At 42.4% G+C, this 21170-nt stretch overlaps 2 pseudogenes; one reads left to right on the forward strand and one right to left on the reverse strand.

Moving 5' to 3' along the window:
• Positions 1-16051: 16051 nt before the first annotated feature.
• LOC134913751 (5S ribosomal RNA) lies at positions 16052-16171 on the reverse strand (annotated as a pseudogene).
• Positions 16172-20427: 4256 nt separating this feature from the next.
• Positions 20428-20547, forward strand: LOC134912569 (5S ribosomal RNA; annotated as a pseudogene).
• Positions 20548-21170: the final 623 nt, after the last annotated feature.

Below are 21170 nucleotides of genomic sequence, written 5' to 3' on the forward strand. Positions count from 1 at the left end.
CGACACAGAGGTAGCTACAGCCGTGGACTACCGTACTGTGTCTGCTGCTAATATAGACTGGATGATAATGAGATGAAATCAATATATATATATATATAATATCACTAGTACTGCAGCCGGACAGGTATATATATTTATTATGTAATGACTGATGACGGACCTGCTGGACACTGTCAGCTCAGCAGCACCGCAGACTGCTACAGTAAGCTACTATAGTAGTATGTATAAAGAAGAAGAAAGAAAAAAAAAATGGGTAGGTGGTATACAATATTATATATATATTATATACAAATATATATATATATATATATATATATATATATATTAAACTGGTGGTGATTATTAAACTGGTGGTCAGGTCACTGGTCACACTATCAGCAACTTGCAAGTAGTACTCCTAAGCAGACAATCACAAGATATATTATACTGGTGGTCAGTGTGGTCACAATGGCAGTGTGGCACTCTGGCAGCAAAAGTGTGCACTGTACGTTATATGTACTCCTGAGTCCTGCTCTCAGACTCTAACTGCTCCCCACTGTCAGTGTCTCCCCCACAAGTCAGATATACATTATACAGTCACACTATCTATCTATCACTTCAGCAAGTAGTAGTACTCCTCCTAATGCTCCCCAAAATTACTACTGTGTCTCTCTCTACTCTAGTCTCACTCTCTTCTCTATAAACGGAGAGGACGCCAGCCACGTCCTCTCCCTATGAATCTCAATGCACGTGTGAAAATGGCGGCGACGCGCGGCTCCTTATATAGAATCCGAGTCTCGCGATAGAATCCGAGCCTCGCGAGAATCTGACAGCGGGATGATGACGTTCGGGCGCGCTCGGGTTAACCGAGCAAGGCGGGAAGATCCGAGTCGCTTGGCCCCGTGTAAAAAAAAATGAAGTTCGGGCGGGTTCGGATTCCGAGGAACCGAACCCGCTCATCTCTAATCTTAACTGAAGTCTTCTGTTCTTCGTTTACTCACCTGTCTTCTTTCTTCTGGCTCTGCGAGGGGGACGACGGCACGGCTCCAGGAACAAGCAGCTGGGCGTACCAAGTGATCAGACCCTCTGGAGCTAATGGTGTACAGTAGCCTAAGAAGCAGAGCCTTTAAACTCACAGAAGTAGGTCTGCTTCTCTCCCCTCAGTCCCACGAAGCAGGGAGCCTGTTGCCAGCAGTGCTCCCTGAAAATAATAAACCTAAAAGAAAGTATTTTTCAGAGAAACTCAGTAGAGTTCCCCTGTGTGTGACCAGTCTCTCTGGGCACAGAATCTAACTGAGGTCTGGAGGAGGGGCATAGAGGGAGGAGCCAGTTCACACCCATTTAAAGTCTTAAAGTGCCCATGTCTCCTGCGGATTCCATCTATATCACATGTCCTTATGGAGTCCCCAGCATCCTCTAGGACGTATGAGAAATGGACATTCATTTGATTTAACCAATTTATCCAAATTACCATTTTAGTCCATTTTCCGGATTTGGGAGCAAATGGTTGATTGTCATTTGCTCGCATACATTACCAGATTTTTGCAGCAACCAAAAAAGATTGAACAGATAATCTTATAGTGTGTATCCAGTAACTGATTGCTTTTAAAGCAATATTAGACTTCCTGTGAGCATGGATTTAATCTTTTAATATATTTATAAATGGTTGAATATGATATATTTGCAAAGTATCACTCATGGTATCTGATTAGCCATAGTACTAGCTCAAGTTCCTAAAGATGCTCCTGTACTGTCATTGGCTTAACATATTTTATGAAGTCTGAAATTAAATTAACCTTATTGTATCACACGGCATGGTGCAAGTTTCCTAGTTAATGATGATGACGGAAGCATTTGGATACTAGAAGCAATTATGTGCTCGATATTCACGTTTCTTAATATATACAGAATGTAGGTCTGTAAGGATCTCGTCCTACAGTACATTTGCTTTGTTCAAATTATACCTCTCCCTTTCCCCTTCTATATAGTACAATAAATAAATAAATAAAATGATGATAGCCATCTCTTTTTATTACAGTTTTTTTTTTTTTTTAAACAATTGTCTGATATAAAAAATATGCAGCCTCAAACTTACTGACACACAATGTACTAGGGCTTTGTCCTCGCACTCATGAAGAGAAATAAATGAGGTTTTGTTTGTTGACCAGTTCTTGATATTCGGTCAATATATTGAAGCCAACTGTGAGAAATCACAGTAACAAAAATGTTTTGTTTGGTATACAAAGAATGTTTTATATTGTAAACACGTTTACTGTGCTACATTTACCTGTTTTTTTTTATACAAAATGTAAAAACATTTAAAAATAAAACTTAACAAAGAATAGATTTAATAAAGCAAACTTGTTTAAATGTATGACTTGAAAAGCTCTCATTCCTGGCACTGCCTTGGTTTCTCTCTCTTTTTTTTATTTCATCCAGTCTTTTTTCTTTCCTTCTCTCTCTTTAGTGAATTTGCCTCCCTCTTTTTCTACTGCTTTCTCTTCCCTATCTCTGCCGCCTCCCATCTCTATTTTTCTTTCTCTCTCCACACCCACACCTCTCTCTCTTCATTTTCTCTTTCTCAATATATTTTTTTTCTCTCCTGCTACACTATCTGTCTTTTGCCTCCTATCTCTATCTCACTCCATCTCTCTCTGTCAACCACTTTGGTGGTCATTCCGAGTTGATCACTCGCTAGCAGTTTTTAGCAGCCGTTCAAACGCTATGCCACCACCCACTGGGAGTGTATTTTAGCTTAGCAGAAGTGTGAATGGTTGTATCACAGAGCGGCTACAAAGTCTTTTTGTGCAGTTTCAGAGTAGCTCAAAACCTACTCAGCGCTGTTTTGATGTCACAAACCCACCCAGCATGCGCCCAGCCACGCCTGCGTTTTTACTGGCACGCCTGCGTTTTTCCGAACACTCCCTGAAAATGGTCAGTTGACACCCAGAAACGCCCACTTCATGTCAATCACTCTGCTGCCACCAGTGCGACTGAAATGCTTCGCTAGACCCTGTACAAAACTACATCGTTCGTTGTGGCCATACGACACGCGTGCGCATTGCGCTGCATACGCATACGCAGAACTGCCATTTTTTAGCCTGATCGTTGCGCTGCGAACAAATGCAGCTAGCGAACAACTCAGAATGACCACCTTTATTTCTCCCTCTCTCTTTATCTCTATTCACTCCTCCTCTGTCTTGCACTTTTAACCTTCTTACCCTCCTGGCCATGTGCATCTTTATCTCTGTTCCTCTCCTACTCCTTCTGTTTCTTGCTCTTCTCACCCTTCTCTCTCTTTTTTGAACTTTTGTACTGCCTCATCCACAGGCTCATGTTCAGTTCTTCCTGTTGTTGTTGATATGACCAGACATTGGTTACAGCAAGTATGTGCACTTGTTATAGGGGTAGTGGTGACAGGAGGGTGGTCGTGTGGGCAGACTGTATGGAAGGTTTTTTTAATGACTCAGCATAGGGGCACACAGTGCTGTAACCAGACATTTTAGTGCTGTGTGCAATAAACAGTATTGGTGGCCCCACTTATGTAAAACAGGGGCAGTGCGCACTGTAGGCGTGCGCAAAAAATATAGGGCATGGCTTCATGGGGAAGGGGTATGGCCACAAAATAATACCAATTCATATTACGGGCACAGTAGCCTAAATTATTCAAATTGCGCAACACAGTAGCGCCACTACACCAGGTAGAGCCCATGTTACGCATTATGACAGACAGAGTCCACCTTTTACACATTACGGCAGCCAGTCCCCCTTTTTACACATTACGTCAGACAGCGCTCCCCATTTTACACATTATGGAAGACAGTCCCTCAATTTACACATTACGGCAGACAGTGTCCCCCTTTTTACACATCACGGCTGACAGCATCCCCTTTTTACACATTACTGAAGACAGTCCCCCTTCTTACACATTACGGTAGACAGCGTCCCCCTTTTTACACATTACGACAGACAGCATCCCCCTTTTTACACATTACGGCAGACAGCGTCCCCCTATTTACACATTACGGCAGACAGCATCCCCCTATTTACACATTACGGTAGACAGCGTCCCCTTATTACACATTACGGCAAACAGAGTCCCCTTATTACACATTATGGCAGACAGCGTCCTCTTATTACACATTACAGCAGACAGCGTCCCATTATTAAACATTATGGCAGACAGCGTCCACTTATTAACATTGCAGCAGCCAGTCCCCCTTTTTACACATTACGGAAGCCAGTCCCACTTTTTACACATTACGGCAGACAGACAGGATAGATAGACAGACAGACAGAATAGATAGACAGACAGACAGACAGAATAGATTAAACTTACTGTCTCCGCTGGCTCAGGCAGTCAGGAGCCTTGGTGCAGGCAGTCTGGCAGATCAAGGGCAGGCAGGGAAAGAGGAGGAAGGAGGGGGACTCAGGAGCCACAGCAGCACACTGTAATTGGTAGCAGCGCCGCTGCAGTTGTCCCTCTCCTTCCACATAGGCTGGCCGCCGCCTCTGTGTATGTTGGGATAAAGGAAGTGCATCCCAGCATGCACAGCGGCGGCGGCCAGCCTATGTGGAAGGAGAGGGACAGCTGCAGCAGCACTGCTACCAATTACAATGCACTGCTAGATCTTCCTCCTCCCCCTCCCTACTCCTCCTTATCATCTGCCCCTGGAGCTGCTCCTCTCCTTGATTGGCACACAGGCAGCTTATAATGAGTCAATTTGACTCATTACAATGCCGCTGACTTTAGGGAATGTGGCCATTTGCGCCCTTACGGCGACTGCGCTGTGTGCCAGGCACACACGTGGTTACAGCCCTGGGGGCACACTATGCACATTGGGCCAATGTTCACACATATGCCAACATGGTGAAAGAATATTAGCACATTATATTATTATGTAGCTTTTTATGAGCTGTTTACATCTCTTACAATCTGCATCTGTTGGAATCAAAGACATTATATATGAATAAAACCAATGACCAAGTATGGTTTCATAAAGTCATGATCCCATGTGCTTTAAACCATTGGGTCCTGGCAAAGTGAATAGAGCCAGATTAAAATAAAGCCAAGATACTTTGCAGAATTGCTTACTTTCATATCCTTCTTCAGGTTTCTAGCTGATGTTCCATTAGTTTTATGAAGGGGGTTGGGGATGCATTACCGGTTGCCGATATCCCGGTGGTCAGCATCCCAATGTGGCCATAGAATGCCGGTGAGGGGGGCAAGCTGTGCTTGCCACAGGTTCTATTCCCACTCCTCTATGCATGTTGTGGACACCCACAGGTGGGAATAGTCCCTTCTAGTTGGCATGCTGACTGTTGGTATTTTGAGGCTTTGGGAGGGGAAGTTATTGTGACCATCGGTCTCCAGACAGTCGGCCACATAACTGCATTCCTTATTCAGGGTATGACTTGACTCAGGCTAGCAGTGTCTGAAATAATTTCATTTGTTTTAGTTTGAAGTGGTTGGAGTAACTTGCACAAACTCAAAGGATTCTCTTGCATGCTATAGTAATGTAACTTGTCCTTCTCTCCATATTTCATGGTTTACTGTGTAGCTCTGTATTGCTTGTTGCCATTTCTCCAGTCACTGATTTACGGTGCCAGGATTGTGCCCTAGTCGGGATACTGGTGTTGAGATTCTGGCATTGGTATTTTGACTGCCAGGATCCCCTGAAATACAAACTTCTAAACATAGCAAATGACGTAACACAATTTACTACAGCAAATATATGAATTCATATATGTATTACATTATAAAGGCAGTGCCAGATTAAGGCCCACATGGGCCTGGAGCTGAAATTGCTGAAGGGCCTATTGTATGCCACCACAGGGGTGTGAACAGTTCTGTGGTGGTGTGACTAGTGATGTGGGGGTGTGACCTGTGCTGTGGGGTGTAAAGTCATTCCAGTGGCAAGTTAGAATTTGGAGCTCATGTGGTCCGCTATGTCCATATGTGCCTGTCTGTATGTGCCTATGGGGTCTATTTACTAAGCCTTAGATAGAGATAAAGTGGACGGAGATAAAGTACCAGCAAATTTGCTCCTATGTGCCATGTCACAGGCTTTGTTTAAAAAATGTCAGTTACAGTAGGAGCTGATTGGTTGGTACTTTATCTCCGGTCACTTTATCTCCACCCAAGGCTTAGTAAATAGACCCATAAGTCTTTTATGTGCCTATGTCTGTATGTGCCTCTCTATATATTTATGTGCCTATGTCTGTATGTGCTCCTCTATGTCTGAATGTGCCCATCTATGTTCGTACATGCCTATATCCGTATGTGATCCTCTATGTCCATGTGTGCTCCTGTATGTCTGTATGTGCCTATAGTATGCCTATATGTGTTCTGCTATGTCTTTATGCCTATGTCTGAATGTGCCCATCAGTGAGGATGCCGGTTTTCCAACAGTGAGGATGCCGGTTTTCAGAATACTGACACTACTTGGTAAGTAAACTAACCCTACACTTTACCCTCCCCCTAACCCTTTCCTCGTGCAGTCTTACCCTAACCTTCCCCTTCCACAGCCTAATTCTAAACTTTCCCTTCCACAGCCTAACACTAACCTTCACCCTAGTGCCTAATCCTAACCCTCCCTGCTATACTTATATTAGTGAAAGTGGAGAGAGAGAGAGAGAGAGAGAGAGAGAGAGAGAGATAAGGAGGGAAAGAGATGGGGAGAAACAGAGAGCAGGGGGAATACAGAGAGAGAGAGAGGAAGGCAAAGAGAGCAGGGGGTAGACAGAGAGAGAGGTAGAAATGGGATAGAGAGAAAGGGGGAATAGAGGGGTGATGAGGACAGAGAGGAGGGATAGAGGGAAGAGAGAAGGGTGGGGTAGACACACAGAAGTGGGTAGACACAGATAGAGAAAAGGGGAGAGACACAGAGAGAGGAGTGAAGGGGAGAGACACAGAGAGAGGAGTGAAGGGGGGAGACACAGAAAGAGGAGTTAAGGGGGAGACACAGAGAGGACTGAAGGGGTGAGACATAGAGAGGAGTGAAGGGGTGAGACACAGAGAGAGGAGTGAAGGGTGCAAGATGCAGAGAGAGGAGTGAAGGGGGCAAGACACAGAGAGAGGAGTGAAGGGGCAAGACACAGAGAGAGGAGTGAAGGGGCAAGACACAGAGAAAGGAGTGAAGGGGCAAGACACAGAGAGAGAGAAGGGGGAGACACAGAGGGAGTGAGGGGGAGACACAGAGATAGAGAAGGGGGAGACACAGAGAGAGAGAAGGGGGAGACACAGAGAGAGAGAAGGGGAGACAGAGAGAGAGAAGGGGAGACAGAGGAGAGAAAGAATAGGAGAAGCGAGAAAGAGAGAAGGGGAGAGAGGTGATGAGAGAGGGAGAGAGAAGGGGGGATACACAGAAAGAGAAGGGGGAGACAGAGAGAGAGAAGGGAAGACAGAAAGAGAAAGGTGAGACACAGCGAGAGAGAGAAAGAAAAGGGGATACAGAGAGAGAGAAAGAAAAGGGAGAAAGAAGAGAGAATGAGAGAGAGAGAAGGGGGAGAAGTGGGAGAGAGAGAAGGGGAAGAGAGGGTGATGAGAGAGGGGGAGAGAGGGGGGATACACAGAGAGAAGGGGGATACAGAAAGAGAGAAAGAGAGAGAAGGGGGAGACAGAGAGAGAAGGGGAGAATGTGGAAGACAGAGAGAGAGAGAGAGAGAGAGAGAGAAGGGGTAGTCAGAGAGAGATGCGGATACAAAGCAGGTGAGAGAAGGGGGAGAGAGAGTGAAGTGGGGAGACAAGGAGAGAGAAGGGGGATACAGAAAGAGAGAGAAGGAGCGAGAAACAGAGAGAGAGAAGGGGCGAGACACAGAGAGAGAAGGGGAGACAGAAAGAGAAGGGTGAGACACAGCGAAAGAGATAAAGAAAAGGGGATACAGAGAGAGAGAAAGAAAAGGGAGAAAGAGAAGAGAGAATGAGAGAGAGAGATGGGGGAGAAGTGGGAGAGAGAGAAGGGAAAGAGAGGGTGATGAGAGAGGGTGAGAGAGGGGGGATACACAGAGAGAAGGGGGATACAGAAAGAGAGAAAGAGAGAGAAGGGGGAGACAGAGAGAGAAGGGGAGAATGTGGAAGACAGAGAGAGAGAGAGAGAGAGAAGGGGGAGACAGAGAGAGATGGGGTAGTCAGAGAGAGATGCGGAGACAAAGCAGGTGAGAGAAGGGGGAGAGAGAGTAAAGTGGGAAGACAAGGAGAGAGAAGGGGGATATATATAGAGAGAGAGAAGGAGCAAGACACAGAGAGAGAGAGAGAAGGGGCGAGACACAGAGAGATAAGTGAGAGACAGAGAGAAAGAAGGGGGACAGAGAAAGAAGGGGGAGACAGAAAGAAAAGGGAGACAGGAGAGACAGAGAGAAAGAAGGGGGAGAAAGAATGGGAGAGAAAGAAGGGGAGACAGAGAGAAAGAAGGGAGAGATACAGAGAGTAAGAAGGGGGAGAGACAGAGAGAAAGAAGGGGGGAGACAGAGAGAAAGAACGGGGAGACAGAGAGAAAGAAGGGGGAGACAGGGAAGACAGCGAGAAAGGGAGAGACAGAAAGAATGGAGCTACAGAGAGAAAGAAGGGGGAGACAGAGAGAAAGAAGGGGGAGACAGAGAGAAATAAGGGGAAGAAAGAGAGGAGAGAGAGGGAGGAGAAGTGGGAGAGAGAAGGGGGAGGGAAAAGGGAGAGAGAGAAGGGGGTATACAGAGAGAGAGAGAGAAGGGGGAGACAGAGAGAACGGAAGAAGGTGGAAGACACAGAATACAAGAAGGGGGAGACAGAGAGAGAGGGGACACAGGGAGAGATAGGGGGAGGGAGAGAAGGGGTGAGGCAGAGACAGAGAGGAGTGGGATACAGGGAGAGAAGGTGGCTGACACACAGAGAAAAGGGGCGAGACACAAAGATAGAAAAGGGGGAGACACAGAGAGAAGAGGAAGACACAGAGAGAGAAGAGGAAGACACAGAGAGAGAAGAGGAAGACACACACAGAGAGAGAAGGGGAGACAGAGAAAGATTGAAGGTCAAGACACACAGAGAGAGAAGGGGGAGACACAGAGAGAGAGAGAAGGGGGAGACAGAGAGAGAGAAGGGGGAGACAGAGAGAGAGAGAGAGAGAGAGAAGGGGGAGACAGAGGAGAGAGAATGGGGAGAAGTGGGAGAGAGGGAAAGGGGAGAGAGTGATGATAGAGGGAGAGAGAAGGGGGATACACAGAGAGAAGAGGGTTACAGAGGGAGAGAAGGGGGAGACAGAGATAGAGAAGTGGAGACAGAGAGAGAAGGGTAAGACACAGTGAGAGGGAAAGGGGAGACAGAGAGAGAAAAAAAGGGGAATACAGAGAGAGAGAAGGGGGAGACAGAGATAGAGAACGGGAGACAGAGAGAGAAGGGTAAGACACAGTGAGAGAGAAAGGGGAGACAGAGAGAGAAAAAAGGGGAATACAGAGAGAGAGAAGGGGGAGACAGAGGAGATATATATATATATATATAGAGAGAGAGAGAGAGAGAGAGAAGGGGAGAAAGAGAAGGGGGTGAGAGGGGTGATGAGAGAGGGGGAAAGAGGGGGATACACAGAGAGAGAAGGGGCGAGACACAGAGAGAGAGAAGGGGCGGGACACAGATAGAGAAGTGGATGACAGAGAGAAAGAGAAGGGGTAGAGAGAAAGAAGGGGAGACAGATAGAAAGAAAAGGGAGACAGAGAGAAATAAAGGAGAGAAAAAGAGAAAGAAGGGGTAGACAGAGAGGAGGGGGGGAGAAGTGGGAGAGAGAGAAGGGGGAGCGAAAGGGGAGAGAGAGAAGGGGGATACAGAGAGAGAGAGAAGGGAGGAGACAGAGAGAAGGGGAGAAGGTGGAAGACACAGAATGAAAGAAGGGGGATACAGAGAGAGATGGGAGACACAGGGAGAGAGGGGGAGGGAGAGAAGGGGCAAGACAGAGAGAGAGAGAGGAGGGGGATACAGTGTGAAAAGGTGGCTGACACACAGAGAGAAGGGACGAGACACAAAGATAGAAAAGGGGGAGACACAGAGAGAGGAGGAAGACACACACAGAGAGAGAAGGGAGAGACACAGAGAGAGAGAGAGAAGGGGAGACACAGAGAGGGAAAGATATGGGGAGACAGAGAGAGAGAGAAGGGGAGACACAGAGAGAGAAGGGGAGACACAGAGAGAGAGAGAGAGAGAAGGGGAGACAGAGAGAGTAAGAAGGGGTAGACAGAGAGAAAGAAGGGGGAGACACAGAGAGAGAAGGGGGAGACACAGAGAGAGAAGGGGGAGAAGTGGGAGAGAGAATGGGGGGATACACAGAGAGAGAGGAGAAGAGGGAGAAATTGGAGAGAGAATATGTGGATACACAGAGAGGAGAAGCGGGAGACACACAGCGAGAGAAGGGGAGAAGTGGGGAGACAGAGAGAAAGAAGGGGGAGACACAGAGTGGAGTGAAAGAAAGGAGACATACAGAGAAAAGGGGGGGGAGGGGACACAGCTAGAGAGGGTGAGAAGGGCTGAAACACAGAGAGAAAGAGAAGGGGGGCACAGAGGGAATGAATGGGGGACACAGAGAAATATAAGGGGGGACACAGAGAGAAAGAGAAGGAGGGAGACACAGAGAGGAAGAGAAGGGGGGAGACAGAGAGAAAGAGAAGGGGGGAGACACAGAGAGGAAGAGAAGGGGGGAGACACAGATAAAGAGAGAAGAGGGTGCACTTTGGTATCATGTTAACAGGCATCCCCTAAGCACCATCCTGCCGAAGCCCCTCCCTGTACAGGCAGCACTTCGTATCTGCAATAGCATTGCCAGTGGATCACAGTCTTTAGCGGCGGCAGTAGCAGCGGGTCCCCATTTTTACTGGTGGCAACAGCGGGTCCCGGTCTTTAGCGGCGGCAGCAGCGAGTCCCAGACTTTAGCGGTGGCAGCAGTGGGTCTCAGACTTTAGCGGCGGCAGCAGCGGGACCCAGACATTAGTGGCCAGCAGCAGCAGGTCCCAGACTTTAGCGGCGGCAGCAGTGGGTTCCTTTCATTAGTGCCGGCAGCAGTCCCTATCATTTGGATCTCGCGGCATTCAGCCGCAGCAGCACACGGCAGAAAGGAGGAGGAAACATGAGTTGAGGGGAGGGCCGCCTTGGCCCGCGGCCAGCCTCTTCCATTTCCACGCAGGAAGTGCATTCAACTGTGCTACATTACGTATAATGTGAGCACTCTTGTGGGGTGGAGGGGGTGAGGGAGGCAGTTGGCAGGACTTAGGATGGCCACTGATGGTGGTGACAAAAAAAAAATGTCTTGTCACCAATGTCTACCAGTACTGGCTTATTTTCATGGGGCGTCTGGAGCTGCAGCTCCACCCTCCCCATTGTTAATCCGGCCCTGTATATAGAAATATGACCTGCATGCAAAGCTATTTTTATATGATCTTAATTGCTTTAAATGTCTCTTGTTGATCCATAACACAAAGACATATAAAGGTAATTTAAAGATTTTAAATAGCCTTGCTGATGCTCTAATCTAGTGTTCAAGTGCTTTGGAAATCAAAATAACTTAATTGTATTGATGTATTCAATAATTACAGTGTTAATGCATTCATATATATGTTTTCAGCACAAATAATTATAAGGAAATCATGATAAATATAATGCATCCAACGATTCTAAGATAACTAATTCTCACAGGTACTTAGGAAGAGAATATCTGTTTAGATCAATATCCAATTAAAAGACTAGCTATTTTTATTCTTCTGTTAGACTTCTCATCAAATTACAAAAGCTCAAGCCATTAGTAAATCTTATTAGTTTCATGCTGGTCCCTTGAGATGTGTCCCCACCTTACTAAACCACATATTCTATAGAATAATTCAAATCACAGTGTGATCTAGTTTGTTTTTAATTTTTTTTGGTATGTGTGTGCCAAGCAATTAGATGAAATCATAGTAACTGAAATAAATTATGCTATGGGTGACAGCCTAATTGTATGACCAGCTGCAGACAGAAGACATTGATTGTAAATAATGGAAAACAATCATATTTCTAAATGTGGTACTGTACGGTAAAAATGGCTTCCAAAAGCAAGGTTACAAATAGAGCAATACAATTTAATTGCCATATAAAAAGAGAAAATCAAACTTAATGAAGATTGTACTTTGATTAACGGTTGCGGTTATGCATTCAGAGCCACTTTTTCAGAATGTTTGAGGGTGCCACACCATATAATTTGAGACTGAAATAGACATGGGTAGTGGCAGCAAGTTGCAACACAAATATTTGGGGTGTTCACACACCCACAGCACTCACATAGCTATGGGTTACACATCTAGAGCTAGATTTAGAGTTACAAGTTACTCCAGATGGAAGGTACAATTTTGCACATACTTTAGGTAAAACAATGTTACTGCAGGGGTAAGCAATTTTAACATTTGCGGACAGATTTAGATTTGGGATGGGATGCACCCTAACATAATGTACTGTCTGAGGATTTTGTGTTTGTTTTTTCAATTTGCTCATACTGTATCTAACCTCTTTGTACACATTTGCTATGCACCTACCAACTTGTAGGCATCTGCCAAAAGATAAAAACTAGATATGTAACACTTGTTATAATAGTAAAATGGTTAGCATTACTGGTTTACAACACTGAGGTCCTGGTTTCAATACCCAACAAGGCCCTGTCTGTGATGAGTTTAATTGGCTTCCCCAGGGTGCTCCAGTTTTCTCCCAAATACCTGTAGGTTAATAGGATTGTAATAAAATGTTAACCCTAGTGTGTCTGTGTGTGTGCGCGCGCGCGTGTGTGTGTGTGTGTGTGTGTGTGTGTGTGTGTGTGTGTGTGTAAATTAAATATTTGCAAAAATCTTTAAAAAAATTGCAGTATATTCAACACTATAGTAACAGGAAATGTTTTTTCTTAATTGAAAAAGTAGCTGCTATTAAGTTAAAACAAGTGGAAACAGGTTCAATATTTCTATTAGTCTATCATAATTCGGTAATTTATAATGTAGTTTAGTAGAGGTTAATACACTTTCTAGGTGAATATGTTTCTTTTTTTCTATTTTTAGCCATATTTATTTTATATCATTACCTACCAGTGCAGTGGAAAGCCTTGTAGGGGTAGATATAAAGCATTGGAATGTAAAAGAGCAATCATTTAAATATTGGGCACAAACAGGATCAGATCAAGTTGATTTGTAAATAAACCTCTTAGTTGACTTCTAGCAGTCAAATTCAGGCACTAGAAAGTGTCTATGCAAACAGCAGTAGGTGTGGATTAATATTGGTTTATTTAGTGTGGAGGTTATTTTTGTAGATGCTTACAACACTAATTATTCAAAAAATCAATTGTGCATTGACAACACTCCAATAATTAATTCAGGCCACTATAGCCCACTTATGGGTACAATGCCAATACAAAACTCAGGGCTTGTTTAATTTGAAACAACAAACTCATTATATTTTCTCAAATTACCAACATATTGTATACTGAGTCTGTAACCCCAAATATCTGGAATATATAATTCTACTAAACACTATAATGTATAACATTCACAATGTGCTGCTATTAGTGTAAGGTTTAACCTATGTTGGTGCACATCAGGAACACTGCATTACAACAAGGAGAAATAGATAAAAAAAGGCAACACAAGTACAACTCAAGTAATAATGCAAATATTTACTCTCTTGTTTGGTACATTGTTTTTCATATTTACATAGGTTTACCTGTTCTTAACTTGCATTCATGGTATGAAACATAATTTTAACACATATGTATAGTTTATGTATCTTTACTGGGGTTGAGAGAATCTGTGGCAATAGTAAATTAAAAGTGTCAGAAGATACAATAGAAAAGCTCTTAACGCTAAACTCATTCTTTGAAAATCCTTATCCCATTTGAACAGAATTTGGTGACAAGCCATTACTTTCTTCTGCTTCCACTATTAGCAGCACAGTGAATAGATTTATGTTCAGGAGAGAGAAGTATCTTTCCTCTCCAGGCCATGCTCTGCTCACAGTGGCAAGCACTGAACTTCTAATACAGTGATTACAGTAGAAATGTGTATGCAATTATTATCCAGTGACTGGAGGTATTGGAGAATTGGAGAGTCAAGGAAAGTAGGGGTAAGCGTTACAAAAAAGCCATCTCATATGGAGGCAGAACACCCTATGCTTCCCTGAAAATACTGTATGCATTAAATTTCTAGCTCACAAGCAGATATGTTGGAATATTAGTAATCTCAACAGAAGACCTCTATATAATTAATAACAATATATGTTGAAACAATACATGGTATATATATATAAATATATATATATAAATAAATAATAATTTTATTTATATAGCGCTCTTTCTCCAACAGGACTTAACAGATATCAAAAACAATTCACATAATTCAGAGGATTTCAGTAATACAGCAATAGATCAGCCACACAGACATAAAAGAAAACCTTAAGCACACAGAAAGCATAATGCCTGATTGGTGTAGACATTTGGGGTAATAATTTCCAAGGGTTGTGTTTTCCACCCACACAAGGTACCAGGTGTGGCAGCCATCTTGGGTGCACAGCGTAGGATTACCCAGGGTGGAATAGTCTACCCCTAGAAGAGATGACACAAAATGGGGGTGATTTCAGAGTGCTACAGTTCAGAGTAGGGTTCCAACAAAACCACCAGGTCCATGTATTCTTCATCCCATCCACAAGCATACCAGATGAGGCAGCCATGTTGGATGCACTTCGCAGGTTACACTGTGGGAGGTGAGCCATACAAGGGCCCAGTACATATATGGGAAAACTGACACTTATGTAGTAGTATGATGTACCATGTATGTAGGGTGCAATGGCAGGGTGTGCAATCAGTGGAGGTAAAACATTACAGGAAAAACACACAGTGAGTTGGAAGAGAAGAAAAAAACAGGGTGGAGGGTAATAAACAATAGCAGGTAACCAGTGGCAGAAGGAAAATTGGGATAACATTATTTTGATAAGATCATAGTATGGGTGGGTTTGAGAATGTGGGGGCACACTCAGGACCAATGAAGATGTCCCAGCTGAGCCTGGTCCTGGTGCTCTCCCCCCACAGTTCCCTGCTCATCTTGAGGGTTAGGTGATGTCTTCAGCCAGGGAGGTGGTAAGCCTGGTCCTGGAGTTCTCATGGTAGAGGTGAGGGGAAGCCACATAATAATCCTGAGTTTTGTGGTTGTAACGCAGTGCTTCTGTTATCTTGTTGGTTTGTTTGCCTTCTGTTTTCCTTCGGTTTAACACAGGTATAACACTGCTATTGATTTTAGCTGCCACTTTATAACTAGCCACTTCATATACTAGGCACTGCAGCGTCCTGACCTATACTGAATAAATAAGTCTACAGACATGTTCATTCTGATTGCAACCCCATCCCCCACACAGCAACCCTCCAACTTCGGCAAAAGGTGTTAATCAAATCTAACAAATGTAAGGTCAGTAAACCACACTCTATCACTCAATCACTATAAGTTTTTTACATAGTACAGATATAAATCCACTTAGAACAGCTTTCTAAACTTTTAACCATGCAATGTAATGTGAAATAGTCGGCAGTATTTACCAAATATAAGTTTAGTAAGGCAGTTGAAATAGTCTGCAGTATTTACCGAATAAAACTTTAGTAAGGCAGTTGAAATAGTCTGCAGTATTTACCGAATAAAACTTTAAGCAAGAAAAACCAACACTAGAAAGTTGGAAAGTAGACTCTTGTGTGGGAGCACTCTATTTCAGAGGATTAGGTATATAGTAATCAATACTGGTAAAACATAACTTTATTAATTCATTATTAAACAGTAATTATAGGAGTAAATTATACGTAAATAATATAGCTACGCGAAAATATAGCACTAAATTAAGTATAATTCATGTGGTTTTAAATACCACAGTAAATGCCGGAAATCCAAATCTAAGGGCAGATAAGTTTACTATCACATGATCACAGTGACTTCTTTGTATAGTATATCACCATCATTTGTTCTGCAGATATCCATTCAGGATTATTTTAACGCTGGAAAGTAAATCATAGGTCATACAGAACCGAATGCCAAATGGTATTATTGAGGATGACTCTAAATTGGGCAGAATTTTTTTTTGCAGTACCAGGGTGTTCCAAGGTGGTCTCCCATCTGAGTACTAACCCGGCCCTCCACTGCTTGGCTTCCAAGATCAGATGAGATTGGGCATCTCCAGTGGGGTATGTCCGCAATTATTTGATTTGCCCGTTCAGTCAATCCTAATACCCATGCCACAACCAATGTATATCCAGATTAATATAGATCAATTGTGTATTAAGTATCTCAATTATATACAGTGATCTGGTTGGTGTAATGTAACCCAATGATCATGGATAAATTACTGCAATTATAGAAGAAATACGGTAGTGATAATAAGGCAATTATACAAATACCATGTGCAATTATCCCATACAGGGGCGTCTGCCTGTATAGCCGGGATAGAGTGGTGATATATAGTGAGGCAGCAATTATAGCACTATCGTTGCTGTTTTAAATGTTGTATACTAGTTTGCATGTTCAACATCAACAGTGAAGTACATGTTATATAGCCTCTAAGAGTTTATATCACACACACAAGTCCAAAATCTCATTATATATGAGCCTCTAAAGCCTGGACATGCATTTGCAATGAGTAAAATCTTTACAAGATGTCAGAGAGGCTATAATGAAAAAAAGCAGATAAACAGCGGGTAATGGTTTAAATAACCACAGCAGATAATGATGTACATGAGGATAATTACTAGCAGCCTTCTGCAAAATTAAAGCTGAAATACAGCTTAAACCTTCTATGTACAATAGTCTGCCATAGGGCCATTAATGCCACTATTAATTTGCCAAAATACTCCCAACATCTGTTGGATAATACACAGCTCCAGCACCTCTTGGAGCAATCAAGGTATGCACATGCACTATGAAAAAATCCAGATGGCTGTAGGACTTAATCTACCCACAATATTCAAAATACGCACATAGAAACAGTGTGTGGAGAATTAAGCCACATAGTATTGATTTCTCCAACAAATAATCCTGTATATCTATGTATATATACACACACACACACACAGGCAATATCTCAAAGCATTAATTTTCAGCAGATTAATACCCTAATATGGCTACAGTGAAAATGCTTGAATTATTAAATTGAATGTAACAGGTATGGGGAATGTGTTCATACGATACCAATACCAAACGAGCCCACTCCAATTTGGAAAAAAGGAGGGAATTCCAGCTGTGGGTGCTGTCTGTGGCCGGGTGCCACTGGTAAGTCCTACTTTCAATCGTGCAGTGGCTCCGGAGGTGCAGTAGCATGAAGCCGTGATCTGACTCCAGTATAGAAGGTGTGGGGAGGTTGTCAGCTGTTTAGTTGATACCGCTGTCTCTGTCCCGCATGCGGCCGCTGCTTTCCGGGATACGGCAGCATGCGGTCGCGGTGTATCTCCCAGCTCTCAATGGCTTTCAGCCGTTGCCTGGGTAACTGTCCCTGGGTTCCGGTTAGTGCGGTCACGTGTGCGCACCCTGTGATCGCTAGGTCCTTTGACGTACGTTTCACAGTGTAGCTTGATCACAGAACGTAATGTGATCAGTAAGAGTTTCTTATTTTAAGACGTGCTGGATGCTAATTGGATGTACAGTTTTGATGGACACTTTTCTCCACCTATCCATAAGTCTACTGAAGCATCAGTTAGAGTTAAGGGAACAAATAGCATTATAATCACCTTCAGCCTATCATATAACTAGTTAATGGCTCATAATGGTCCAGTGATGTTTTTGTTGTGTTTGCCTGTTATGGAAATTGGTTAGAATTTTTATAGTAGTTTAGAATTATTATAATAATTAGGCCTAATAGGTGAATTGCAATAACCTATAATAAATAAATAATAAGATTTAAATAGAATTAATTAATACAGAGGGTGATAAAAAGTAACTTTATACGTTTACATAATTTATTAATATACATATCTGTGTGATATAATAAGTTGACAGCATAGTTTATCCCCCACTTGCCTTAATATTAGTAATTAAATAAATTGTATACTATATGATTAAATTTATTAATTATAATATAAGTGTAATATTAAATTGTGAGATATATGCAGATGTGATAGAATAACAGGTGATAGAGGAAAAGGTGATGAGGGGATGCCCTGACGAAGCAGCTTCTGTGAAACGTGCATTGGCGTTCTCAGAGACTGCTGCTAGCTGTTAATTTTGACTGCTGCTATGATTATGATAAATTAATGTCTAAATGCTCGTATTGTCCATGACTGATCTCTGCCTAACTTAGTGACGGTCAGTGCAGTGAGAGTGCACGATTAACAACTAACCGTCATGTAGTGGCAGGACCAGGATCGGGTGCAGGGACACACAGGCTGGGACGTGCAGGCTGAGAGAGTCAGCCGGCCGCACGCGGCAGTTATCTGGTAGCCGCTACATGCGGCTTGAACCGCTAAAAGTATACAGAATATACAAGCGCTAGTCTGGCCAAAAGGGAATATGTGATATGTGTACTACACTATAACTATGTCAAAGTAATGTGAGTTTAAGTTCATTATTAATCCAAGCGCAGTGTATGAAACAGAGTACCCGGAGTAGGGACACAGAATTCATTAGGGAGTTCTAATTGCTGAAAGACACAGCGAGAGCATATTAAATTGATTGATATATTACACAGACTTAGTGAATGAACTATGATAACAGGGTGAATCTATTATATCAAATCAAATCTATATTTCACCTGGTGTCAAAGCAAACCGATATCAATTATGTCCCTGCACTTAGATTAACTGATCCCCGTTACACTGATTTAAGCACTGAACACAGATAGTGCTGGGGTAACGAGTAGGTTGAGAACGTTAACTGGCCGTACGCAGCGGGTACTCGGAGCTGTCATATGCTGCTCGAGAGAGATATATATGGTAATAGTTACTACACCAATGCTGGATTGGATATAAACATATGCACTACACACATTGCATGATACAGAGCAGTGGGTCATGATTAATAACTAACCAGCTGAGCGCGATAAATATAGCCCAGCATCCGGATCAAATGCATGGAGAGCATTGCTGATATTTAAAACAATATAACTGACATACACTATTATCTATTAACCACTGTAATAAAGTTGCAGAAATTAAGCAAACACACTGGTGTAAGGGAAAGAACTGTTTTATTTACTATGAATATGAAATAAAGTAATGAAAACTCATTGAGTAAAATAAAAACACTTCTTCATAAGATAAACAAGCTTTATTGCAACACGAGTATGACCGCAGGTGACTGATTGTAGTGGATATTTGTTATAGATACAGTGTTTGAAGTAATGGTTACTGTCTAATAGAAGTATTGAGAATCAGCAAGATATTAAATTGGTAGAAATTGAGCATTTTTGATAGCGGCAGGGGCTACTATGCCTTTATTAGAAGAAATTTATACTGCAGCAGCAGCAGTCTCTGGAGAGAATAATTTTAATATCACATTTTCAGACTTTATTCACCTATATAGTTTTTATATTTCATATGGCTGAAGATACATCCTTATTTTTAAACTTGAAACAATAAAAGTTATGTATTAAATAACAGTTAATTTAATCTTGGTGCACCCCAAAAAACGGCTTCTTTTTTCTGTGTGTTTGTACTGTACTCTCTTAAGCTAGGGGTAGCACTCCCGGACAAAAATTAAGTGTGTATATCACACTATAAATTAGTGACAAGGGAAAGAGATTGAACATTGTGGAAAAATCTGTACTGGTGCGGGAATATTTTTTGCTCTACATTAGATGTTGGGAGTATTTTGGCAAATTAATAGTGGCATTAATAGCCCTATGGCAGACTATTGTACATAGAAGGTTTAAGCTGTATTTCAGGTTTAATTTTGCAGAAGACTGCTAGTAATTATCCTCATGTACATCATTATCTGCTCTGGTTATTAAAACCATTACCAGCTGTTTATCTGCTTTTTTTCATTATAGCCTCTCTGACATCTTGTAAAGATTTTACTCTCTATTGCAAATGCATGTCCAGGCTTTAGAGGCTCATATATAATGAGATTTTGGACTGGTGTGTGTGATATAAACTCTTAGAGGCTATATAACATGTACTTCACTGTTGATGTTGAACATACAAACTAGTATACAACATTTAAAACAGCAACGATAGTGCTATAATTGCTGCCTCACTACATATCACCACATATCACCACTCTATCCTGGCTCTACAGGCAGACGCCCCTGTATGGGATAATTGCACATGGTATTTGGATAATTGCCTTATTATCACTGCTATATTTCTGCTATAATTGCAGTAATTTATCCATGATCATTGGGTTACATTACACCAACCAGATCACTGTACATAATTGAGATACTTAATAAACAATTGATCTATATTAATCTGGATATACATTGGTTGTGGCACAGGTATTAGGATTGACTGAACGGGCAAATCAAATAATTGCAGACATACCCCACTGGAGATGCCCAATCTCATCTGATCTTGAAAGCCAAGCAGTGGAGGGCCGGGTCAGTACTCGGATGGGAGATCACCTTGGAACACCCTGGTACTGCAAAAAAAAATTCTGCCCAATTTAGAGTCATACTCAATAATACCATTTGGCATTCGGTTCTGTATGCCCTATGATCTAATTTCCTGCATTAAAATAATCCTGAATGGATATCTGCAGAACAAATGATGGTCATATACTGTACAAAGAAGTCACTGTGATCATGTGATAGTAAACTTATCTGCCCTTAGATTTGGATTTCCGGCATTTACTGCGGTATTTAAAACCACATGAATTATACTTAATTTAGTGCTATATTTTCACGTAGCTATATTAGTTACATATAATTTACCCCTATAATTACTGTTTAATAATGAATTAATAAAGTTATGTTTTACCAGTATTGATTACTATATACCTAATCCTCTGAAATAGAGTGTTCCCACACAAGAGTCTACTTTCCAACTTTCTTGTGTTGGTTTTTCTTGCTTGACATTTTTTGACTCTAGGGAGCACTACTGATAGCAACACATCTATGCAAAAGGATTACTAATCCATATGCACAAGGTTGCTATATCTAGAAGCAATTTAGCGTCACAAATCAGTTTTTCAGAGGGCAATGATAGTTTATTTAAGACTAGTGCGGTCCCCAAAAAAACTCTCTTTTCCGAATAAAACTTTAGTAAGGCAGT

This window comes from Pseudophryne corroboree, chromosome 4 (genome assembly GCF_028390025.1).
Source record: "Pseudophryne corroboree isolate aPseCor3 chromosome 4, aPseCor3.hap2, whole genome shotgun sequence".
Taxonomy (NCBI): domain Eukaryota; kingdom Metazoa; phylum Chordata; class Amphibia; order Anura; family Myobatrachidae; genus Pseudophryne; species Pseudophryne corroboree.